This window comes from Xiphias gladius, chromosome 3 (genome assembly GCF_016859285.1).
Source record: "Xiphias gladius isolate SHS-SW01 ecotype Sanya breed wild chromosome 3, ASM1685928v1, whole genome shotgun sequence".
In the NCBI taxonomy this organism is placed as follows: Eukaryota; Metazoa; Chordata; class Actinopteri; order Istiophoriformes; family Xiphiidae; genus Xiphias; species Xiphias gladius.
Genome location: NC_053402.1, coordinates 14,999,564 through 15,026,780, shown reverse-complemented (window position 1 = coordinate 15,026,780; position 27,217 = coordinate 14,999,564). Strand labels below are relative to the sequence as shown.

Genomic DNA, 27,217 nt, shown 5'->3' with positions numbered 1-27,217 from the left:
TTTGCCATGCAACTGCCTCATCTATGTCATCTTGCCAGTCAAGGCTGTCACCCTGAATAAACCAGAAACACTGCTGCGTGTTTTATGATTTTTGGGAAGTACATAACCTTAATGTCAATATCAATTTGCTCTTGATGTATTAATAAAGTTCTTACTTGGGAAAAATATGGTCATTATAAACTCAAGGTAAATCTCATGAGACATTTAGGAAGTGAAATCCTGTTGGAAAATAGGTTACCTCTTTAAAGAACAATTGTGGAAAATACAGATAAAAGGGAAAATAGTGGATTTCCACCATTTCTCCAGTGCAAGCAGAGCTGAGTGGATCGACGTCATGGTCACTGGGAGCCCACGCACCCTCAGCATGCCAGAGGTAACCGATACCCCGTCAGCGCTCATCCAAGATCGAAAACCCACTAAGGCCCTGCTTTCTTCCAAGGAAGTCCAAGGAGGGGCCAACCCCGGCACACCACAGTTAATCACATCACACCACAGAGAAAGCATGAAGACTGCAGAGAGGAGCACTTTAAAGTGGGTAAGAGACTTGGCATGATGCACAAGATAAAGACAGAAAGCTGTATGTGAAGAGCAAAGTAGAATGCTATCTTCTTTTGTTCATTAAAACCAATATCTACCAGTACAAGCACTACCATCATCATGCGCTATTCTTTAAGTATCGTTTTCCAAGCTCGAGTGGTAATTCTGTCATTTTTTCTTCAGATGCAGCCCCAATTTGAGGAAATGGTTTGGAGTGTGCTTAAAGGCGTCTATGGTGCAGGAGTGTTTGGAACCAACAAGGTTTGGCTCTGGGCTGCACGTCAACCTCACTTCAAATTATCCTCATAAATGACAATTCCAAGGGGAAACGGCCATTTGTATGTGTGTGATTCTCTGGTATACAGGGCCTGTAATAGTCCTGGATGCACACCAACATGAAAAGTGGCATTTACAGTATTAGTCAGGGTCACAAGTTGTACCAAACTGAGCTAAGCAGCCAATAGCAGCTCTTCTGGCTCTGATACTGTGGGAGAACCCAGGATTTGTTACTTGACGTCATAAACTGATGAATACAGGAACACCTCAATTACTGCCCTTTTTCAAATTGTGGGTAAGAAAAGAGGGAAAATGGGTTTATTTGTGACAACGTGTCATAAATCTGTTTGGCTTTTTATTTTCAAACTTGGAAAGTTAAAAAAAAACTAAACTAAATTTCAAAAAATCAGAGTACACTAAAAAAGGAATTGTACAAATAAAGCTGAAAATAAAACTCAGCTGAGGACAGGTTAAACAGGCATGAATCCTCTGCACTGCCACAATGCCTACATTAATTATAGAAATTAATCATGGCTTGTGGGCTCTGCATTACCCCACATCCCTCCTCAAATGCACCCACATCTTCCATTCCATGGACACACACACTCCCTCCTTGAAACTCAGGCAAGTGAGACACAATGAAACTTGAACCAAAACTTGGCAGAGCTTCAAGTGAGAGCTAAGCGGCCCAAACAAAACTTGACATTAAAAGTTTGTGGCTTGACACTACTTTCTGAAATACTTTTCCAGTTGCAGAGTGTTACATCAACACTCCCTATAGAAGAAAGAGGGAACCAAGAGGGAACCCGCCATTGTGTCCAAGACAGTGTTCCTCATCCCTCCCCTTCTTTCCATCTCCCCCTATCATTTCCCAAGACTGTTTACCAGAAACACAAGAGCAACGCTGCCTGAGCTCATTATGGACAGCCAAGCTGAGATATACTGCCAAGTCCTGCCCCACGGCCTGGGCCTAACTCTGTTGTCTTAGCAACCCAGCATCCAAGAACATGGAGCATGGGGGGGGTTGTGTGGTGGTGCTGAGTGTGATGTGTTAAGGGGGGGATGCATGATGTCATCCTGGAGCATGGAGGGGGCCAATCAAACCCTGAGAAAATTATGTCACCTTTTGTTGAGCTGGTCCATTCAGAGCTATAGAAGTGCAGTGAATTGAGAGCTGCAGAGAGGTCATTTTTCCCCTGAGCTGTGTATGTGTGTGAAAAAAGCGAGGGGAATAAAAAGGGGGGAGCAGGCAAGCAGGGAAGTGCATTGTCGACATGCTAATGTTGTTGACCGTAAGCAAGGCTATAAGGATGTCATGAAGCTCAACTTGGAAAACATCAGCGCTGGGGCCTTCAAAACCCTTTTCTTCTTCAGATGGCGCTGACCTCGTCCCCCACAAATTTGATTCTTAATATGATCCCGATGATGCTTTGAACAACTTGTCAGGACATTGTCAAGCGCCAGAATAAAAGCCTGAGCATACTGCAAAGGAGACTAGAGCGGCCGGCTTTGTTTTATCACAGAGAGAAAGACAACAATAAGCAACCCCTTGAGGAATAATTACCCCCTTAGCAACTTTGCTACCCCGCACTCTCACACCAATGTCCCATCCCCCTGCAGCCCCCCCCCCCAACCAAACCTTATTGAATCACAGCTGAAATTGACAGTGAAAGACAGCTGAATGGGAAGTCACTGCCAAATTGTTGCACTCACTCAAACTAACTGAAAACAATAAATGCATTTGTGTAGTGTATGCTGGAACGTCTTTCCACAGAAGACGGGGAACAAATCATAAAAACTCCCTGCAGTTTGACCACTGTTGACCTCAACTGTGACATTAAACACTTCTCCGTCAACATCATACATACAAGGTTTACAGAAACTAAACTCAGCATGCAAACATATTTTCCATGATGTCATCTTTTTCAGGAAAACAGCCTTGCGATGAAGGTAAATTCACTTCAAAATCGATCTGTTATTCACACTGTTAAGTAGAACCCTAAGATTTCCAAAAACAATTAGGCTTATCAACATGTAAATGTCACACTTGTTCAATTCAACTTTAAAATTCACTTTTATTCTACATTTCATTGTCTGAACACTAAAGGAAAAAAATAAAGAGGGATATAACTCCTCAGCAGTAACAGATTGGCAAACAATGGTCTGACTAGTCACGAAGCCAGCTTGACAAACAATAACAGCAGACACATGTTTGCAGACACATAACAAACATTATGAAATCATCTTATTAGTTATTAGTTATTATTATAGTTATTATTCTCATACATCTGCACCTTCAATGACAAAATAAACAGCAGCTTGGATACAATTTTAATTTTTGCTAATAGGGTTTCATGGACACAACAAAAGTTATGGGGCTATAAATCATCATGAGAATAAGTAGCTTGACAGGATTATTAACCAATTTTAAAACAGTATATAAATGTGTCACAGTGAAATCCAGTGTAATTGCCATTAGAAGATGTCAGATGACTAAGGCACATTAACTCAGTCACTGAGTTAATACTTCTGAGGAATCTTGACTACATGTGTATTAATTTGTTTTACACCGCAGGAGACATTTAATGTGCTCTTCACTAGGTGAACCTGATATTTGCCTGCGCTGGTGTAAGCGCTGCCTTCAGTTTGTAAAAATAGTCTTAAAAATAAAAAAATAACATCAGATCATTTTTTTTTCATTTACAGTTCCAGCACTTGTTGATACTTGTCCCAGAATAATACAGTAAATGTCACAACTACAGTACAGTGTATGAGAAACAGTGTGAATAAACGCTCGATATCAAAAGCAGATGTAAATACAGAAAATATTAATCCAGGTTCAATAAAGAAAAAGTCAAATAACATGTAGATCCATTGTGGTAACTATGGTAAATGCACATTCATCGAGTTGACTTTCCCATTAAGCAACTCTCCAGACAGGGTTGACTGATCTATTCCATAATGTCTGAGCAGCAGAATACACTCAGCTGTCCTGCTGAGCTCGTGTCACAGCTTCTTCAGCTTCTCCAAGTCCGAGCTGCTGGCGCCGGATCCTGAGCGCGAGATTGTCAGTGATGGAGCTCGTGCTGTCGGCAGCCACGCCAGGAGCAAAGATCTGCTGTAGGGGGAGGCTGGTCCACAGTCCAAACTAGGATTTAGTGTGGTCCTAGAAACATAAGACAGAAACTTATGATTGACTGAGGCCAAAAACCACTTGAAGCTTGAACTTTGACGAATCTTTCTTGTACCCGTTCTAAAGAAAATTAGAAGTTTTTCTGGCAATATTGTTTTCTTGATATTAAAGGTAACTGTTACTTCAAGTAACCAGAGATTCATAGAACACCGATCAACACAAACATCCGCTCTGCCGATTCCTTTAGCAAAACAGATTTGGCTACAATCACAAACTTTCCAAGCAAAAAGGCTTGAGGATTCAAACTGGCATAAATAAGTTGCAGATGAACCACCCAAAGCCTCACCCTCAGCTGAAATGATCACATTAGAAGTGGTGGCAAAATCCAGGCTGTGTGTTTTGCTTCCAGCAGTGTGGATACGAATCACCAGGCCTGCTCATTATGCAGCTGGAACTGGCTATTTTTATGTCCAATACCAGAATTAAGATGTCACCCCGGTATCATTTAGGCAAAAAAACAAAGCAAAACAAACAAACAAACAAACAAAAAAACTAAATATCACCTTTGTGTAGAATATGAATGTGTGAACAGATCAGGAAGAAGATGGAAAAACTGATTTATATCTAGAACAACAGCTGGACGGATATGTTGTTGTCTTCTGAGAGCAGTGTTGATCAGTGGAAAACATCTGCTTTTTCACAACACTGTCAGAACATCCCAAGGTGAGGTAATGCAGGTAGATGGCCCCTTGCCAACCCCTGCTCCGCTTTAACTGTGCTTGCGCATACAACCTCCCACGTAATGACATAAAGTTGTCTGTCCCCACACACCATCCACTCAGCCCTGCAGTTGTCATGGCAGCAGAGTGGTGGGACCGGCCCATCCTGCCTGTTCTTTGCCCGGGGAAGGAACAACATGTGAAAGGATAAGTAGTCATCCATCAGTGTTTCTCATCTTCTTTCTGGCTGTCTGCACCTCTGAGCTGGTTTACCTGCAAGGAGTCACGTTCCACCAGTCTACAGGATATGGCCTAACTCTCTTGTACTCTTTCTTCATCTCCCTCCCCCTGCACTTCTCTCTCTCCTTCCCCCGGGCCTCACACATCACCTTCTCTTTCCAGCTTGCTTCCCCTGGCTTAAGCTACAACCACTCTCTCACTTTTTGTCAACACCGTTATTATCTACCCTTGTTTTTGGCTGAATGCTTTTTCAGCTTCACCTCTCAACAATCTTCCTTTTTAACTGATTTTCTCTATCTCTTCTTTGCCCTCCATTCTGGTTTTTCCTTTCCCACGTTTCTCTCCTATGCCTCACTTTGGAGCAGAGCCAGTGGAGCGGCATCAGCATACAGAACCAGGTCCCAACCTGCCTCTGAGCCTCAGCCTGCCCGCGTATGCCTGTCTGTGCCTGGGGTTGCGACTGCGGCCGTCCCCTATCTCCCTCCCTCATCAGCAGATCTACTGTACCTGTCTGCTGGCTCCCTGCTATCCACACACACACAGTCCCGCTTCATTTACTGAGAGAACCAGATGGAAGAAAAAAAGAAGATAATGCAAGCTTAAAATCTATAGAAAAAGACTACTCATGATGGGGTCAAGCATGTTTGACCTCCCCGAGAACACCCACGGCTACCCTGAGAGGCGCACGTATACAGTACCACTCATTCAGCCTGCTGGCTGCCCCGCACAAACCCATCAACAGGTTTCTTTGAAGGCCACCGACTCTGTGGTGGGCCATCAAAGCATATCTTCATTCAGTTCCACTGAAAGGATCTGAGGCTCCTGAGAGAAGCCGTGTTTGAAGTGATATCTCTGTGCCACTGCATTCTTTACCATGCTGTCATGATTTGAGTTACACAATAAAAAAAAAGCAGGAACACAGGCATAAAGCCAGTGCTACCACCCTGATCATATATCTTATACATGTGAACTACCTCTGCTACCTCTGCTTGATCAGTGAAACAACCAAACTCTGGTTGTTTACAGCAACTGTCATTGTTCATAATAAGCCTGCACTGTGAGCGATCATATATTTCACTGAATGAAGATCAAACAAAAAACAGAGTCATCCCTACCCGTTGAATCTCTTGAGATCACATTTCCATTAGTCAGCCTCTTCTTGGTGCTCACCTTAGATCGTCTGAAAAAGATAAATGACAGGGAAATGAAATTATTCAATGAAGTGTAAACATAAAACTCGACGAAAAAACTGAGCAATCAAATTTTATTTAGTCCAGCTCTGCCTAAACTTGCATTAACACTCCAACAAATATTTATTTCTCTACAGTAAAACAAAAGAGAAAACAGTTCCTTTCTGTTTTCATAGGTAAGATGAGGTAATAGTGCAGTGGTTTCAAACCTTTATTATTTATCAGCAAAATGTGATAAGAAAACAAAACAAAAAATAGGCAAAAAACATTTTGAATTTATTTATTTTCACAGCCCTGTAAATTAAAAAAAAAATGTTGTAAAGTAACGGATATTTTACATCTTCATACCTCTAAACATTATTCAAATAAAACTAAAACTACTCAAAAATATTGATTGATTAACCAATGAGTGATGGTATTTTTAACAGGTAATTTTTTCTAAGTTACTTAATCATGATTCATGTGTACAATAACTGCACAAATGCAAAAAGTGACAAAAAATGTTTGCTGCAAAAAAAGTCCTCTTGCTCAGGCTTAGGTTACCACTCAGCGGCCCTTACTACCTCCTTGTGGCATTATTTTTAAGGCTCTTGCTCAACCACAACTGGTTTTATAATGACCACATGACTCAGACCTCCTCCGGTATCTTCACAGAACATTTAAAAAGTCAAACCTGGAGTGGCGACATAGATCACCCTAACTCTGTTTTATGTAAATCTAAGGTTTCAGTGGAGCTCTGCAGTACCTGGCACTTCAGGAGAATGGAAGCGGTCGAAGTGGCTTTTCCACTGTACCATTTAAATTTTACTTGGTGTGCTGGTTTTATTTTATAAGGTCAACAAGTTCAGGTAGAATATTGGACCAAGAAACTTGCAGGTTTCTTCATACAAACATGTTTAAGACTGAAACTGTGCTCTCTGGACCAATGGCAGCTTGGGTCCCTCTTCATCCATTCACAGACAAAGGTGCTCTCTGCTTCTGAGTTTCACTGTCCCAGACCTGTTACCTTGGAAACAAATGCACTGTTTCCGAGTGATACAAAGCCTGAACTTAAGAACCTCCTTTCAGGTTGAAGGCTCCAAGAGTTGAGGGGAAAACAGCAATAACAGGACGGCGGGGAGAGAAACTGAATACCGGCAAATCGCTTCCCAGAGTTTCTGGAGGACATGGTAAAATAATTCTCTCTTTCCTCTCCTTTTAAAATACCTTTCCCTGGCACCCGGCACCATAGGTAGTTGTGTGCTGGTCCCATTTCTTTTATATCCCTTCTTATATTTCCATTTTTTCTAGCTATCATACTGAGCTAAGTGAGTTATCATGTACACCAGCAGGCTGGAGCTGCATGCGGCTAAGCTAAGCCCCCAGATGAGGTAATGTTTACAGGGTTGGCGAGCCAGGAGAAGGGTTGGTCAGGTCTTGATTAGCTCAGGGGTAGGGGCTCTCTCTAATATTGGACACCCCTTTGTGTGACGAGATTACTACCTTATGAAAAACGGCCCCCGCTGACACGCCTGATGGGATCAGAGCTTCTTGCCCGCTGCATCGTCCTGCTTATGAGCTCTCCACACATTGAAGAGAAAACACACAGCCAAACACCACACACACACACACACACACACACACACACACACACACACACACACACACACACACACACACACACACACACACACACACACACACACGTACCTCTCAGAAAAGACAGACATGAGCAGTGAGAGATCATATACACAACTCACAAGTTTTGTACATACTTACTGTACATGTAAACAAGCATAAACACAGACACACCGACCACTGACACACATGGCTGCACACATCACCTCTTCTCTTCCACTTTTGTGAGTCATGACCACAACTGACGACCCCGAGATGGAAAACAACCTGCATTTATTAACTAGGCCAACTGACACACGAACACACGTTCGTGCGCACTCACTTTCTCTTACTGTGGTTGTCTCCTCTGGCCACTCTCCAATGAAAATCACATGATAGACCAAATCCAGCTTTGAAAAAACAACTGAGAATCTCCACCCCGAAAAAACATCAACAAACAATGTTATAAAAACAGGGAGGATTCAGAGGCAAAGCTTTCCGGGGATTTGATCCTAGCAGTCGTCTACAGAGGGCTGAGGCTATAAGATGATTTCAGTTTATTTGATATAATTTCTGATGGTCCATTAGTTAAAAATAAAGCTCTGATTATATGAGATGTTTAAACAAAAAGTTGCAAACAAAACCTGCACCAGAGTCCGAAGCAGAGCTGTACTTTTTTCCAGCTGCGTAATCGACTCTTAATTAGCAGTGGCCTTACTTTCATGTAACCTTTCCCAAACAAATCTTATTTCAAACCAAGAACAATAGAATAAATGCAGCATTTTGGTTTCTTCAACCACATAGTAAACTCTAACACTTTTCTATTTCTACTGTTTAGGAGCCTACACTAACGAATGCTCATATTTCTGCAGTGCACACTGTGAAAACAAATAAACGCTTGTAGGTGTATACACAAAAGCATGCAAGCTTGCTCTCTCTCTTTCTCTCTCTCACACACACACACACACACACACACGCACACACACACATACACACAGGCACAAACAAACACACACACACACTCAGGACACTGGCACAACCTTGCGCCAGTGGTCCTTTAAACCAGTCATGTGAAACGACCCGTTCCTTTCTGCAAATCAGATTACATTTCCAAACTGAGGTTTGCAAGTCCGCACACACATTTAAAGCTCTCTCACACACACACACACACACACACACACACACACACACACACACACACACACACGCACGCACGCACGCACGCACGCACACTCACACACACTTATACACACACACACTTATACACACACACAGCTTAATCAGATTTTGCCCCACAACCCTTCTCGTCTTTGTTAATGTACGCAACCTGCTAGTCTCAGCCAGGCCCAGAAATACTGGCTCAAAATATGCATATAAACTTGAAGGATACAGTAAATATACAGCATGTATGGACTATATACAGTATACTAAAATGAGTGCAGCTAAGGTCGGAGATTCCTTTGAATAAGAACAAAACAAAACAATTTCTTTGTCAGAGAAAATCATAGAGGGCTGTGATAAGCCTCCTTTCAGCAGCACTCGACTGCTGTTTGGCAGCTCTGCTATGGAATGAGCACATGTGGAAACATGTTTATAGTGTGTTTGGCAGGAATGCAAATAATAGATGATTTGCAAATGATTCAAGTCCTATTCAAGTTATCAAGCACTGATGTATTAAAGCAAGGAAATCTAGAAAACTAGTTTCTTCTGCTTAAGTTAGAGTCAGCGTGGGTTGATAATTTTTTTTTTTTAACCAGCTTAATTATCCCATTGATTAACTGGGTTAGCAGATAAATAAGTACATGAATGGTTGAATAAACACAGTAGTAAGGATAAAACATGGTATGTAAATACTTCATACTGTTTTCTTCTATGGTGCTGAACACTTTTGACATCTTTGCAAATTTTAGATCAAGTGATAAGATGTCCCAGTTTTCTGCTCTTGGTCTTTTTTTCTAAGCACTGGTGCAAAATAGGGTAGTTGGCTGGCTGCTGGTGGACTGGTCATCTTAATCATAACCACAAAGTTGGAGGAAGTAAGAGTCTCTATCCCTGCTGGATGTACATTAAGTCACCACTCTGTTAATCAGATAGACTTTCAACTATAACAGCATGTCCCTCTGGCCCAAGCAACAACCAAATCTCATTTGTTTTTTTTAGGGAAATTTTGAATACTTCTCTATTGAGTCTGGAAAAACAATCAAAGCTGTCTCGGTTTTCATTATAATCAACAAAATCCTGTGTAGCGTATTGTCTGTGCTCCCTTTGCCCTTGATGCCATGGAAGTCAGAGGGTGGGAAGTTGTGAATAGCAGGAAGCTGAGATAGTTGTGGCCGCAAAGGGGAGTCAGGACTCTGTCAGTCAGCCCAAATCAAGTTCAACTCAAGTGGGTCATTCTCTCTTCACAGTGACATCTGAGAAGACCAGCAGCAAGGGGGATGGAGGAGCAGAGGGACTGTGCCCTGGGTTAGATTGCACTGGATGCTCAGATAAGACGACAGGAAAGGGCAGATTTCGGGAGGGCAACAGGGGAAGCTGTCTGAGGCTACTGTTACGTGAGGAAGAGCTCACTCATCCCTCAGATCACCTGCTACACCTGCGGAGGCCAGGATCTGATTTACAGTGCCACCAGCCGGGAGTTGGGAGTTGGTCACCAAAGCTTCAATTTGTGCTCAATGTAGAGTGATGTAGGGTTACTTCTACAGCAACTGTGTGCACTAAATTATTTTACTGGTGGTTTTATATGCTTTGGCCCAAGAAATATAAATACAGTATGTATGTGTATTTACTGACGTTACTAGCAACCATTTTCCAAAGCATAACAAGTCTTCAGATTTGGAACTCTCCAGATAGCCATTGGTTTTCCATTCATTTCAGTATAGAAAAAAAAACTTGCAGACGGATTTTAAACATGCATGTAACATTTTGTTAAAGTTACATTGCTGTGTGGTATCGCTTTTTTGATGCCTTCAAGGAGACCCAAACATCTGAGGTTTGAAAAGTATATGGGGGACAACAACTTTTTTATCCAACAGATAATGATAGTATGATAGTATTTCTCATAATCTTGACATTTACAGTACATTTCCAAAACTGATTATCAAGTCATAGATAAATGAATCAATCAAAAACTTGCAAAGCTAATATGTTAGTGGAAATGGAAAAGCTGTGATTTAACTCAGAAGACATTTGGTCAGTCTTACAGCACACATTCCTGACAACAGACACACACAAACACCGGTAGAATAGACCACAATGTAGTGTCTTCATCTGGAGTGCATTTCCTGTCCACCAGATTGGCATATGGCCGCATGGTTCCCGTTTTACACCACTGCATCTCTCTGTTGTAGTTCCGTGGCTGCACAGAAACAACTGTCTTATTGCTGAAACTGGGACAGAAGTTTAGTGACAAGCACCGTGACCTTCTGTTGTGGGTGTTGAAAATCTGTAGCGATGAGATATCCTCCACACATCTGGAAAAACCCTACATGGGGGATTATGTTGGTTCAGGATATAGCTTTGACATGGCACAGCTCCCAGTTTTGCTTAATTCTCTCACCAAGACGTAGAGAGGTGAAATCATCAGTGTCACATGCTGACCCAAAACTCCCTTTTGGAATGGAAATTTAAGAGGATAATAAAATTACATCAAGCAGCTCTTGAATAAGACAAATTAGACAGCTCAAACCTCCTCCCCTGGTGAACACACTGTGGAAAAAACCTAATTTGTGTGTTAAATTTTACAAGGTGAGAAGTGAGGAGACAGTTCTATTTAACAGCAACGGCGGTGATGATTCATCGTGTCTAAAACAAAAATGTCACCAAGTAGTCTTCTATCACCTTTTTAACCCAGTCGAAATAGTGACCAATAGTGGTCACAGGAGCTGTGAAATGTTAGTTTTAGAGTGAAGGTAAACAGCCTCTCCCATGGTGGGCCTGTGCCCTACACAGAGTAAGCACATGTTTCCCATTGTACTTAAAAGGGAAGGGGATTTAAGTGTATTGCAGCCAGAGCCACAGCCATACACCCCATGGTGGGATCACAGTGCTCTCAGGTCTTTCAGTACTGCTGATGCAGCCCAGTTGGAAGTGGCTGGTGTGTAGAGAGAGGCCGTGGCCAGATCTATCAGATGAGCTAGTCCTCTTGAGCCTGAATTTGAGGCCTTTCTTTGAGGCTGAGGAAGCAGGCATATAACCATGTTGACAGAACTGCCTGACTAAGGCTGGCAGACACTCACACAAACACAGGGTAGGTAAGGATTATGAAAAGGTGTTGAAACTGAGCAGATTTTGCTTTTCAGAGGCCCAATTCTGTCCCTATGAGAAAAGAGATCACCTTCAAAACTCATATTAACAGAAACAGAGACAGAGAAATAAAGAGATGAAAGCAATGTTAGACTGAAAATGAAAGCAGAAAAAAGTGGGTAATGGTTGATGGTTTTGGCTGCCAAGTATGAGGTTTTCACCCCAGGGCCTCAGGGTCAAATAGGCCACAATCAGGTACCACAGGGGACAGTTAAAGCAGGAGACTGTGACTGTGCAGCCAATTAGAGGACACTTTATAAAGGCAAATAGTGCAAGGGACATTGAAGAAGATATGCATAGTGGAGCATATCTGCTTTTACCAACAACTGCCAATTAACCAACACCCCATGAAGCTCAGCTGTGACCGTTTCAGCTGGAGAGCTTCCATGTGCAGTGAGTAAAACTTTCTGTGCAGGTTAGGAAAGGATGTAGAGGGAGGGTCGAACAGTAACCCTGTCAGTCTCACCCAACATTAGCATTTCTACTGAGTAGTTTGAGGGATTAATAGTCATCTAGTGTTCTAGGGTTTACTGAGCATAAGTCAAGCTGATTCTCAAAAATCGGACTGAGGTTAAAAATTTCAAACCACGACTTGGACTTGACTGCTCTAAAACCTGACTTGCTTTGAGACTTGAAAGCCAAAGCAGTCAAGTCTCAAGTTGTGACCTGATAAAGAACACGAAATAAAAAAATAGATAGACAGCGTTCTATAGGCCTTGCATACCTATACGCTTCAAATATTTAACTGCTGGGCCTATGGAGAGGACTTGGTCTTAACGATGTAAAACTATCAACACAGGTTTGAAATGAAAATGTTCAACTGCTGTGCCATTTATTGCATCTTGACTTACAAACTGTGCCCTAAGTGACCTGGAACTTGATTTGTCTTTGCCCATATCAAGTCCAGGACGCACCAGTACGCTCCCATCAGTGAGATGGGATTCTCACCATGACAAGTTTAAGTCAATCGTATCTGCTTCTATACGTGTTTGGGGGAGGAATTGGGGAGCAGGGATTGTGTGCAGGGCCTTAGTATTTGCACAGATTTGCAGGACTTTCTCACCCACAAGAACACTGTGAGGGTGAAAGAACATGGCATTTTAATGGGCATATGCATGCGTGTGTTTTTAAACTGGAAACAGATTTATGTAGTGTTTGGGATCAGCTCTTTAAAGGTCATACTGAACAAGTTAGCTCTGCTGAGTAAATGCTGTTCCCTCTCTGATCCAGGTGACTCTTGGCCAATAGTTTCATGACAGATGGGACAGACACATAAGCACCACTCTGACCACTTTCTCCTTCTTCATGACATCAATAATTTCCGATTCCGATGACGCTACACTGACATTCAGCATTGTTTGATTAATTCATTCCGACAAGACTCTGAGATTTCCCGTTTGAAAAAAAAAAAAAAAAAAAAACTTTCTAGAGCTCTGAATTGTTAGATACAAACATGGCCACAGCGCACGATGCCCTGGCCCTGGGATAAAGTATCTGCCAAAGTAAAAGAGTTTTCCTATTGACACAGATCACAGCATGACATGGGATGGAGCTAGAGGGAATATCTAATAAAACTACCTTGATTAAAAACATCTTTCAGCGACACGTGATATGGCATACACACTTGAACACACATTTAAGGCATTGCTGCGCAAGCCCAGAAGCATGCAACTGCATGCACGTGTGTGTGCACATATTGCCCATACACACATTAACAAAACACACAAAATTCCTAATGTGAATGTCAGGGACTGCAGTGGCGGAAAAAGTTGGGATGAGGAACACATCATAGCTAATCCAGCCAGGGATTAGGAGCAGGCAAATATTACTGATAATGAACAAATGACTAACATTCCCGTTCTGTGTGGTTACAAGTCCCCGGGCTACAGCTAGAGCCCAGCAGGGCCTGGATCCAATCTCTGCTGTTTATCAGTGCAAGTAGAAGCGGCCACTTGTGAAACCTCCATGACAAACACTCGGGGGACAAACCCAGAATGGCAAAGAGAGCAGTCCAACCAAATCACTCCTCCCACTTTGATTTACAACTCGGACCTCAAAAACCATAGCCTAATATTCTGACTTAAATGACCATTTTGTTACCACTCCATTATTCACTTTGACACTGCCTTCTTGTGATCCTTTTTCTGTGGGATGACGATTTGATTTTTGCCTTAACCAGTCTCTAGTGACTGACACATATCGGGCTACTCCTACATTATTTTCAGTTGACACTGAGGCTGAGTTAAACAGCACACTGTCTGCATAGGTTCAAGCAAGTTTACGTACATTTTGACAGAACATATAGCCATCTCATCTTATTTATGCAATGCCAACATGCAGATTAAATAAGTGATAAGACACAATGAGGTGCCTTGATTTAGGAGACTACACTTCAGAGGGCATCTCATTCTTTGAATTTAAAGTTTACCTTGTATTTATTACATGGTAACATGCAATTTAATATATCATAGGCAGTGGTTTAGAAGAGTGATTAATCTAGTGCTGTAACTACTAGTCAATTTAATCAGTTGGTTTATTGACAGAAAATTAACTCTCACTTTTCCCAGTCTCTCAGATTTGAGTATTTGCTGCTTTTTTGTGTTTTTTATCCTTTTATTTAAATATATTTGGGTTTAGGGTCCTCTGAAGACTACTACTAAGACTACTATTACTACTTTCTGACATTTTATGCACTAAGTAATTAATGGCAAAAAAATAATGAAAGCAAATTTGTATTTGTAGATTTATCTGTTGGCTATAACTAGAATTTTCCAATTTGACACAAATTGGTAATATTATCAACTAATATGACAAACCAGGAAAACAGACAGTCACCTGACAACAGACTTGCAAGTAGCAAATTAAGGGTCAGGGACCAGGCTACACAGTCCTCATGCTCAAGGGCAAAAGGGATTTTGTGACACAACAAGTCAACATAAGAAAGACAGCAGAGCAGCACACCTCTTTAGCTTTATTGACAAATACTGATTGCTTGTCTAGGCATAACCCTTGATATTATTGCAGAGGAAGGTTGGAAAGATAAAGTATTTGTCCATAACTTCCGTTAAGTAACTGGTATTAGTAACAGGGTTGTTTAAGTAGTAGTGTGTGAGGAAATTCAGATCAAAGGTAAGGCAGTGAAAGCACGTTGTATTTTGTTTGGTGCAGTTTTCTGGAACAAGGAAATAGTGCAAAAGAGGAGAAAGGGTTTCCCCTGGAAATGGAGACACAGCATGTTTCCCCCCATCTCTTCTCTTTTGTCCGATGTGACATCAGATGAAATGCTCCACTAAGTCTTAATTTAGGTGGATGTTTGGAGGCCTTAATCTTACTCTCTATATGGGCGTGTGGGCTCGTGAGTATGCTGAGAAAAAAAGTCTTCCCTTTGCTCCAATCCACCTATTTTGTTTCGGTCCGCTGTTCAGAATCAAGGTGGGAAAGTGCCGAGACGGCAACGTTTTGCCTTCTCAGTCTGTCTGGCCCACAGTGCTTTACCTGCTGAGCACAGAGACTCACCAAGCCTGAAGGACTCTGTTGCTTTAACCCTGTCCCTAAGCATGTCCCTGGCGAGCACAAAAGCCATCTGGGGTGCAGCTGAGAGCTTTAGAAACAAAATAACTCTTTCAATCTGCACTCTGCATGGTTCTGACTGCAGGGTGTTGAGGTCGCCAATACATAGACTCTTACTGGACCTCCTCCTCTTTCTCCTCCACCCTTCTAATCCTGGCCTACATGACTGACTCCAACTGAAAGCCCCACACGCCAGAGGTGGGAGCCAAAAGCACTGTGAGATTCAAAAAAGACCACCTGCTTATCAAACTGAATTGCACTCACTGAAGGCAATGGGGGATAGAATAGAGAGAATATAAAGGAGGGCAGCAAGAGAAAAAAAAGATTATTAAGAATAAAAAGAAAGACAAGTCACTGTTCTCCCTCTGTGATCCTGGCAGACAAAAGAACAAATTGCATTTCTGCGTCATGTCACTCGAGGGTCAAAATCAGCAGAGTCCCACTCAATACTGTTTGTGTGTGAGCATGTTGATATAGGTTCCATCAGTTCCAGCAAGAGAGTCAGAGAGGTGCACAGGCCTACCTTTCAGCCTTTCATCTTGGCTTCTTTTGTATTCCACTACACTTGTGTCTGTTGTCTCTCTCCTCTATCGGGCAGAATTGACTGTTATTATTCCAAACAGCATTATCTTTATTAATGCCACAGGTCTCAGTACTGTGCACTCCCTGGGAGCCGGGTCTGGACAGAGCTGCAACCAATCTCCCTAGATAAAAGCTCAGTGGAGAGCTGTATGCAAGCCAGACAGCTCGGACAGGCCTTCATCCTCCCTCCTCATTCTCCGAGAGAGGTATAGTCCCTACAAAGACTAAGATATGGCTTTAATCTTAGCACTTTCAATCAGACAGAAACATCTGAACTCAGAGCAACTCTCTGGAAGGCTATCAGAAGTCACTTCAGGTTGTTAGCCACTAGTCAGAACAAAAGAAAACTGTTTTATTAGCAAATACATACATTTATATAATATTTGAAAATTGCAAAAAGAAAATGATCCACAGTGAAAAAGGTTTGAAAACCTGGAAACTGAAAAGGTTCAGGTTATAAAACATGAAACTACGTGTGGCTTATACTGTTGGTGGCTCCTATGTACCTGAAGCTGAGGCCGTTTCCCGAAGTAAGCCATGCATGACGAGTTATTTTAAAGGTGGTGTGGAGAGCTGACGTGTGGCCAGGCTAGGGCAGGCCATCGGCTGGGGTCTCGGCTTAGTGCCTCAAGCCCCTTGCTCCAGTGGTCACACAGCATCAGCTCCTGGCCTGAGCCCGGACATTGATTTATGGGACAGGGGGATTACCATCAAACCAGCCGTAAGGACCACCCAGATGGTGGCACAGGATGACAGGCGCACAAACACACACAGGCACACATGCACGCAAATTCAGATATACATTCACACATGTGCCTATATGTACCTTTTTACACAGATACCCACAGAAATCCGCATACTTAAACAAATGATGACTTAAAGGCAAACAAAAATCTTGCTATGTAAGATATTAAATATTAAAGTTTGAACTTTTTGGAAAAATCCAAGAATGAAAAGTTGCATGTGCGATTTGTAATGGCTCTGTTAACCACTGAAGTGCAGTGGGAGGGATTAGTTCGCTGAGGTTTCCTCATTACCACAAAGCAAGGCAGCCAGCTTTGCTCATCGGAGTTCATGTGTATCTACAGGATGTGTATGGTTAGAAGTAATTCAACTCAATCACATCAATTTCTTTTTTTTTTTTTCACTTAAGATTGCATAATGCATAACTGAAGAACGACGACTTGTGTAATTTTCTATCTCAAGTGACCCAGGTCCAAAACAAGAGCTTTCCATGTAGTTACAGATGGGGAGCAGAAGCCATGCTCAGACTCTGGCTTCTATCAAAAACTTTTGTAAATTCTCCTAAATGGATGACATTCAACTTAATCATGATGTTTTTAATAATTCACTTTCCACTTTTCTCGATGCAGGTCTGGACTCCTCTCATACTCACTCTGAATGCATTTACCATCCTTCATACCTTTTCCACCGAGTCACATTCTCATCAAACAACATGTGCAAATACACTGAGCAAAAGACGAAAAAAGTCAGAAAGGCACATATTTCTCACTTGCCAGGGCACAGCATAATTAAACCTCAAGGCACCAGTTGGATGAGCTGAACAATAAGAGTCAATGACAAATCGGACGCACTGCATTCCTTGGGCAAACACTCACCTCATAAAGGGAGACAGGTAGGCAAACACTCACCTGCTCTGAGCTAATAACAAATGTGGAGGCAAACACACAAACACACTCACACATGCACACACCTGAGCTTGTTGCTATGTTGAAACAATGATGGAAATTAGATTGCACAAAACTGGTGTTAGAATAAAGATAGGAACAGATTTGCTCAGAAAAACAAGAAAAAATGCATCTCAGAGAGACACGTAGCATTTTTCATAACAAAAACCACCAAGAAGAATGCAAGAGATCTGTGTCTCTTTGTGCTGAATTGATGTGGTATGTGAAGCGTGGAAGTAGACCGGTACACAACTATCAATAAAAGATCGGCCAGCTCTGTTTAGGGTTTCTCATAATCAGTGAAAAAGCAAAAATAAACAGATATGAAATGATTTTAACTAAGGCCATCACATTGGCTGCAGGAGTTGGACTTAAGCAGTTTATACAGAATATGTTTTATAATAAGTTTCATATTATAAACAACCTGTAGGTCTGGGGCCGACAAACACAATGTAGCCTCCCCAAAACTTGTGTCTATGTGTGTGCCTGTGCATTTCTGACTGTGTGCAACGATGTGAAAAAATGACTATGTGCTTGAGTGTGTCAGGAAATCATTGATGACTTTCCTACCAAACAAATCACATACATTTTCCCCAAAAGGCCTTTATTCCCAGCAGAGAAAAGCAAAGCCTCAGTGAGAGCACCGCTCCACTCAGTGGGACGCCCCCTTGGCACTTCCTGACCATGTGACTCCCTCCAGCTGCCCTTTGATTGGACGCTAGGAGGCGGAGAAGATGAAGAGAAGAGGGGGAGGCGGTGGCAGAGGGCGGCAGAGAGCTGGCTGGCAGCGGACACATGAGAAAAAACAAATTCCTACCCCATTGCCATGGAGATGAGTCAACAGCAGGTCAGGGGAGAGCAGAGAGGGCTGGGGTTTGTGGGGCACAGGCTGACCTGCTGTAGTTAACAATTCATCCCCGTATCCGGCTCCCAAATGATTGGGCAAACACAGAGTGCTGCGGAGTCAAAAGGGCCCCAAGGGTCTGAGAGAGGGGCATCGCCCTGGGGTGACACGCTGACAGGCACACACTGGTTGGTAGAGGTTGAACCAGCCGAAAGCGGGAGTCAGGGATAGGGGGCACTAGTTGTGACGGAGGAGGAGTGATTGGATGTATGAGAGTGGCTAAGTACATTGAGTACCACGGGCTCCAGCACAGTCACAAAACAGTATCGATGGTTGTGGCTTTGTAAAGCAGTGTAATTAAATGACTTGTGTTAAGATGCCATTTTGAGGATGAGAACAATCTCTTAAGTCCACCACAAAAAACCATCACCCAGTAAATTCTGTTTAAATTCTTCATGTTAAGCTAAATAGTCCACAACATTTGGCTACAATTTGTGCCAACAGTAAAATAGGAGTTGCATCATTTTTATAAGCCTGAGCCACAGTAACGCTGTAATTCTCTGGCACAGATCCACTTGTTTTGATAGATAGAACGTATAGCACATCTGGGTGAGCCACAAGAGCTGCAAAGAAAAACACTACTGAACAAAAAAGCTCAGAGATAAGGACATAACATGACCTTATTAAACTTGGCTCGTCCAGTGGTTCACAACATCTTGTACATATCAGAGGTTTGTAGGAGAAAACTTTAATACTGAAACACTACAGGCAAACTGAGAATATTTGCAGTGTCTTTAGAAACATATATACTCACCAGACGATCCCTGGGAAGCAATTAGAGGTTGACATCTTGTTCTAGGAATTTGGATTCCTTCAATCTGGGGGGAGAGAAAAAAAAAAAAAAATCAAAAGTAGGCAAATGTCACTTCACACACTGATTACATAGTATTCCATTGCTATATCATCTTAACTATTCAATCTCTGTTTTTTCAGCTGGGTTCATTTAGGTGAAACCGTGTTGCAGCATGTAATATGAGGTACGAATGGAAAATTGTTCAAAGCCTCAACCCACAGGACCAGGATCCAAAACACTGACCACTTTACAGTGGAGCAGAGCACCGTTTGACAATAATGGGTCAGAGACAGAAATAACAGACGACCGACGGGTGGATCTCATCAATGTCACATCATGCAGAGGAAGAACCACAAGGCTTCAATACTTTACTTATATTAGGCTAGACTTTACGTAGTGTTGGGTTTTGTCTCAGTCAGCACAAGTTGTCATATGTAACTTTATGCACTGTCACGGCTTGGTCTGCTCCCCAGAATGGCAAACCAAATCCCATTTTCCAATTGGCCATCTAACTTTGACGGGTTGAAATGCCACCATTACAACAGATCTTTCACTGGGCAGCGGTGTAAGGAGGGTGTGTTAGCGGAGAGGACCTGTTACTGGTTCTCCGCTGCTACTCACGTCAGACCAGTGTTTTCATAAACACTGCTGAAGCATGTTCTTCCTTTAGTGGGAATTGGGGTACTCTCTATAATAAGCCACTCGACAAATCTTACAAATGAAAAACAGGACCGCATCATCGATAGTGTGTCTGTAAGAAAAAGGGAGGAGAGAAAGTACAAAAACAAGGAAAGAGGTAAGATTATGATAAAAATACCAGATGTTAAGAGTCACTTCTCGAAAGGTGTCTCATCAAGGAAGTTTGGGACAAAATTCTGGCCGTGGCTGAGCTCTAAATTTAGCCTATTTACTAAAATAAAAAGTGAGTTCAGTCACTGGCGCTGGAACTTTCTCCTCCCCATTCATGACCTCAGTGGTGCAGCCGGCGTCACTCATGACGAAATGCTAACCATATAAAACAACAAAAAAAGACCTCCTCAAATACTCAGAGTACATAAGGAAGCAACCGCAATTTAATGTTCCCTATAAATGATCCTATTATGGCAACTCAAATCCAAATCAACAGAAAAATATGTTTTTTTACATTCTAATTTTAGAACAGAGTTTGACCATAAGTTACCTTTTACATAACAAACTTAAACAGAACACCACCTTTAGTTTAATGTTATGAAATTTAAAGACACGAAACTAAAGCCTTTCACTTCAGTTCCAACACATTCATACTTGACAGTGTGTACATAAAGTGAATAAAGGATGTATGACACATGTGTGAAGCTACTGTGTTTGTTTACTCTATCCATACATGCCGCGGATAAGGCCGTGTGTGGCAGGCTGGGGAGGATACCCCTGGGCCAGGCTGAGGAGTAAGTGAAGCAGAAGACCCATCTAAGCTCTAAAGCATGCGAGTATCAGGCCTGTAACTAAAACACATGCATAAACACAGGCGATGTTAGGGATTACACCCTGCAATAACGCCGCAGGAAACCATAGACAACACAGGTGTAACCATGACATGGCCACCGACACATTCTTCCCCATCTCCGCTCTGCCGGTGGAGGTTTGACTGACAGCTCATCATCTATTCTTGTTGGCTGCGTGAGACTTGTGTAAACATCTGCAGGCGTTCGTATGTGTCGGTGTCCGTGTGTGTGTGTGTGTGTGTGTGTGTGTGTGTGTGTGTGTGAAGTTGGAGGCACAGGTGAGGAGGACACACACACACAGAGAGGGGGATTACAATGGCCTAATGTCATATCGAAGAAGCCTTGCGGCTAAATACCACACATTCTTTCAGAGACTGTAAAATCCTTCCTTCGAGAAATTGCCATCTTGTTTATTATATTTTTGTCTCACATTCCTTCGAGAGTTGATCTGATACACCATTTTTAAATATACACATTTATATATATATATATATATATATATATATATATATATATATATATAAAATGTATCTGCTGATCGCAATGAATCAAAGAGCTGTACAAAAACATTTAGCTTTTGTTTACATTGACAGGATGTTTTTAAGGCTTTATGTTTGTTAGAGAGCAAAAAGGTTAAGATTTAGGGAAAGAGCGAGACAAGTAGGGAAGAACTTCTCCTCAGCAAACAGCACCCTCTAGAGCAACACCCTACATTCAGTTGTTGCTGACTGTCTCTGCATAAACTGCAGAAAATTATACTGGTGGGAGATTCATCAGAAACAATTACTTTATGTTAAATGCCAAAAATCTTGTCAATTCTTTCAATTTTCAAGATTAGAAAATCAGACAAGGCTTACGTTTGTTCATTTTTTTCAGAGATATAAATATGCAGGTTGTCTTGTTCTCTGGCTTATTTGTGAGCCACATTACAGAGATGAGGTTGAACCACTCATTTTCCCGGTGTGAGCTGATAATGAGGCAGGCCACTATTAAGATGTTTGCTTTAATCGTGTGCAGGGTTATTAGGGGTGGTTTACAGTACACAAGAGAGAATAAAGTAGGCCACGCATGACGGAAAGAGCTGAGGAGGCCAACGATAAGCCAGCTACCCACAACTGTGAAGCGGGCCGAGAAATATGAGCGCACAGTAGGACTTGAAACCCAGCAAGACAAACCTCTCTCCATCTCTCTCTTCCTTTCTTTCCTTCCTTCCCTCTGTCTTATTCTTGCTCTCTGTTTGCCTCAAATCATGTTACACAACCACAAAGAAATGCCTTGTACATGAGAGACTGATTTAAAACAATCGGGGGGAAAAAGAGCAGTAAAGAAAGGATCACAGAGGGATCTGCACAAGCAGTTGGGTGTTTTGTTCCTTTATATTTGTCTAAAAGGACAACATGGAAGGGAGCTTGGCAGTACTGTAAAGCCACACTGCAGTCACACACAAGTCCAGACAGATATGCACCTAACTACTTTACACATGCTTACATAAACTAAATCAGCCTGAGACACAAAGTTCTCTGCACCAACCAGGGAGCACTGCATGTTTCCTCTATATTTTTCCATGCCATTAATAAAACTAGACATTGTACAGTTTCAATATGTTTTGTTGGAATTTAGGGAGCACTTGAAAATCCATCATTTTATGAGCTTTCAAACTTTCCCACAGAAATCCCACCATTTTTCCGTACATTTGACCCATACACATTAAAGTAGCACTCAATTGGGCCGGCACACGGAGCCTTACATGCTGCACTCATATGCTACTTAAGCATGACATTTAGCACCCACCACCAATGTTTATGAGACCCATGATGCATTAAAAAACGATGCTATTTCCTGACGTGCGGACAGTGGAAAGTCAAACATTAACTACAATCAAAAGATTCTTATTTTTGATTTTTTGAGAAACTAATAAAGCCGGACAGTGTCGGTAATATCAGGTGGATTCACATGCTCACATTATTTACCCTCAAGGGCTAAAGTGCTTTGATATGGAAAAAAACTTAGATTTGTTTTGCGTCAACTTCATGTGTGTCTTTGTTGCTCCATTTTATTCAGTTGCACAACCAATAAACCACAAAAATCCAAGATTAAAACGAACATTTCACAAATCCTTCCGCACTGTGTGGCTTGACTTCATTAGTAAAAGGTGTGTGTGTATCAAGTTAGCAGAAGGTCATAGTGGTGAAGTATTAGAGCACTGTTTGCTCTCTTCCACGTACTCTTGGCTACCAGCCTGTTTGAGAGTTTGAACAGTGACGTGTGAAACCTGTAAAAAACAGGACATAGCGTCGCTCTGTTTGCTTAAGAACACCCAAAGAATGGACTGCCATTCCAAAACAAATCCCTCTGCCTGCATTCCTCCTGTCCATCAAACCCTACCTGTTGAACAAGATATGACAGAGAGGGGAATAGGTAGTTACAAGAAGATCTATTTCATGGTGGGATGACTTGCAATTTGTTAAAATGTTGTCAGCTCTCTGAACTTCATGTCTGACCTACAGAAAGAGGCATGCATCCACAAGTTTGGAAGAGCCAAAGACCATCTTTTTTTTTCCAGTAAATAGATACATGTGCACACTAATAGAGAGATACCCACAGTAGGTGGTAAGCAGGAACATAGTATCTCTTCTGGACCGTCTTGATTATATCCAAATTGTGTGAAATTTGATGCAACTCTTTGGGTTTTATAGAGCTGAAACAATTAGTTGTATAATTGATTGATAGAAAATTAATTACAAACTGTTTTGATAATGAATTAGTCCTTTAAATATGCAGAGAGATCATAAAAATAATCGCAAATTGCAGCTGTAGTGATTTATAATTTTGGCACACCCTGTCATGATAGTCACAATGCCTCAGTGTGTGATGATAGATTATTTCCCCCATAAATTGTGTATTACATTCTGAAATACCAAGGGCAACAGACAGTTTAATAATGGTACCTTTTTTTCTGCCTTCTGTCCAGCATCTGTTATATTGACCATTTTAATTATGTTTTCTGAAGAGATGCTGGTATTGCTCTTATGTAACATGATTAAACCCACAAAAACAAACTGATGGAACCGATAGTAGAGTTGGGGTGACACTGGGCGGAAATCCATCAACTGGAACACATGAAAAGGGCAGAGAGGCACCACAAGATTGGAGCCCCCTTCCCTCCCCTCCCTGCCATCATCCTTGTATCAGGGGAGCCATTGGGAGAACTGGATGTGATTTGTATGTGTGTTTTTGAAGAGGGGTGCTCATAAACAGCCATGAAAGGGGCCCCTCTATTCAGCCCGCCAGCCGAGATGCGCTTCGCTGGGCCGGTCTTTTGTTTTCCACTCTTCACAAAACCTTAAGCATAGAAAAAAAAGGGCTCGATTCCCTCGATGTGTGCAGACCCAAATGATGCCATTAGATTGGTGCCCGCTTTGGGTGAAAAAAGCTTCAGTAGCGCTTGAAGTGATTTAAAAGATGCAGTAGAGAGCTGCCTGCAAATCCTGTTTAGGAATAACACAGAGAGAATGGGGAGGCAAAATGCCAAGCTAGTGATTATTCTATAGTATGCAAAATTGCTCTCAACTTCATGAGTGCCATGGATCTTAAAACAAAAGATGGAGAACATTCCTTTGTCACGTGGTGAGGGTCAATGTGCTCTGGTGGTGCGTGGGGTCAGGAAGTTCACCAAACTTCCCACGCTGCCTTACAACAGAAAACCATGGTTAAAGCCCGTAACACTTTTCGTTACTGGCAGGGGAATTTTGTTTCCAAAAGGGCCAGTGCCCAAGTACCCACCCAGCGATGAGCAATCAGAAAAAAACAAACATACATAACTTCCTCATCAGCATGACAAGGCTAAGACATTAATTACACACCCAGGATGAAAGAAAGACTAAGATAAACATTGTCACAGAACACAAATGTTTTTTGGATTCCCAGAGAAAATGTGCCATGTATAGTTAGTAATGTCACAGTTAAGTAATGACTAAACACTTCATATATGTCATCTACTGATACTGTAACACTATAATGCAAAAAGACAAAGTGCGCATTTCTGCTTGAGTGGTCCAAAACCATTCCAGACGAGCAAGCAGGTGATAATTTGTCAATGATACAGTGCAAGCCAATTGCATTGTGCGTGGCATGTCATCATGGTGCCCAGTCATTGACAGCAACTTAATAGGTTGCTGTCAACGAATGGGCACTGTGATTGCGAACCATGATGACATGCCCCATGACAAACCTGAAAGTGTCAACAAAGTGACGGTGCAAGTCAAAATCACTCATTGAAGTGCTCCTGAAAAGGCTAGGTCTGGTTGCACTACACTCCGCTCAGCCCTCATTTCAGGCCACGATATATATCTCTATATGGACATCTCAGCTATCAGGAAGAACATTTCGTGTCTGTTTTTCTCTCACAAATTCTATGCTATTTTTAGCACCCACCCATGCTTAATATCAGATGACCTTTGCACTGTTTTAATCCGTTGTCTATCTCTATTTAGTTCAGAATTTTTTTGTTATTTCATCGTTGGTGTCCTGTGACAGACTGACAAGAACAGTTCATGGCTTTTACCTGCTTTCCACTCAGAGCTTGATAAGCAGGTAGACAAAAGGTGCAACTTATTTTACTGAAGACGATTATCGACATGCATGTAATTACTTGACATTTTAATACCTGCACAGGTTTTCCTTTTTTCATTTCAAAAGGTATAAAAAAAAGCAATCATGTTTATTGATGTACATGATTATACAGTTAGACACATGGAGGCTCTTGTGAAACATTTCTGGGTAAAGGCCTCCTTTCTCATGGCTGGATAGTCTTTAGGAAAAAGGTACCAAACTAGTTTAAAAGGTAGATGTAAAAGTACAGGAAATTTCTAATCTGTTTAAAAAAACCCACTGGAAATCATTATTTTACAATACAAACCAGGTGAGGTAACAGTGAGTCAGCTGGACACATTAAGTGACTCAGATGGGCTCCAAACTGATCAATTTTTCCCCTCGGAATATTTGTCAGCCATCTGGCTGGCAAACCAATACCACCCTTTAACAGCACACACCACGGTGGTCAAAAGCCCTAAATACCGTACTTATCAGTGCTCGTTAGAAACACAGTTTAAGGAGGAGGATACAGAAGCTACATGAATGAATCAGCTTCTCAATTCCAGTATAAGTAATTTGAACAATGCAGAGACCTGCCTTTAAGGGAGCTTAAAGACTGAGCAGAAATGCTGAACATGACACTACTGCAGCTTCTCCTGGAGAGCTTGAGAGCACTATGTTTCCCACATACATGTACAACATGGCATTTAAAAGACAGTACAATAAAAACACAGTTAACTGCTTATCAAAATGTATGTTAATGCAATGCTATCACACTTGAAAGACTGTACTAGTCAATTAAACTCGGGTGTTCTTTGCCAGAATATTTCTGGAAAATTGCCAAGACTGAACTTATACCAGGACCGTTCTTTAAAATTAAAACAAACATAATTTATGTCACGTCAAAAACTACTGAAACCTGTCTCTATCATTCTAAAGCTGAGATACAAAATTACTACTCATGACATCCGAACTTAAATGTGCCTTGAACATTATTTATTTATGACACTTTGTATGACCTCCAGTACCGGGTTTCATTTCAGTTGTTACATCTAAGAGGGCCAGTAACGTTATGAAACAAATTTACATGGGGTGTGTTCAAATGATAACTTATGCAAGATAATATGTAGTTTTATATTTTTAATTCTTATTTGTGAAACCAAGTAAGAGGTTCTCAAGAATCAAAATATAACCACGGTAGACCCTAGAGGCCAGGAGCTCAATGGAAGTCTTTTCCAGGATGGTTGATATGGGTCCTGTGGGCTCCTGCTGATAAGATTGAGGAGCAGGTCATAAGGAGACCCTCAGCAAGCTGCTTGTGTAACAATGCTGCCTCAGTCCCAGCTATCGGGCCATCTTACCACGGACCACGTGTGGGCTAGCTGGTCACAGATAATCAGGGCTGTCAGAATGGGACCAGCTCCTCTTGCAGAAACCATAAACCACCATCTCCACCCTATAAAACAATTTCTACTGAACATGCTGGATAGAGACTTCTGAAAAAAAAAAAAAACACATTGAATGAGTTTCATTCAAGAGCAGGGAAAGTTAAATTCTTGTAGTAGCAGGAAACCTTTGCAAGGACTCACTCTGTGCCACATTCAGCAATG

At 41.8% G+C, this 27,217-nt stretch overlaps 1 long non-coding RNA gene across 1 annotated transcript in view; it reads right to left on the bottom strand.

The window, feature by feature from the left end:
• Positions 1-2,472: 2,472 nt before the first annotated feature.
• Positions 2,473-27,217, bottom strand: part of LOC120787827 — a 51,444-nt gene continuing 26,699 nt past the window's right edge. Inside the window, exons 2-4 of the long non-coding RNA XR_005707096.1 lie at positions 19,495-19,558; positions 6,021-6,085; positions 2,473-3,979 (exon numbers count right to left, since the gene is read on the bottom strand). This is a non-coding gene — a long non-coding RNA (uncharacterized LOC120787827). The remainder of the gene's footprint in view (positions 3,980-6,020; positions 6,086-19,494; positions 19,559-27,217) is intronic.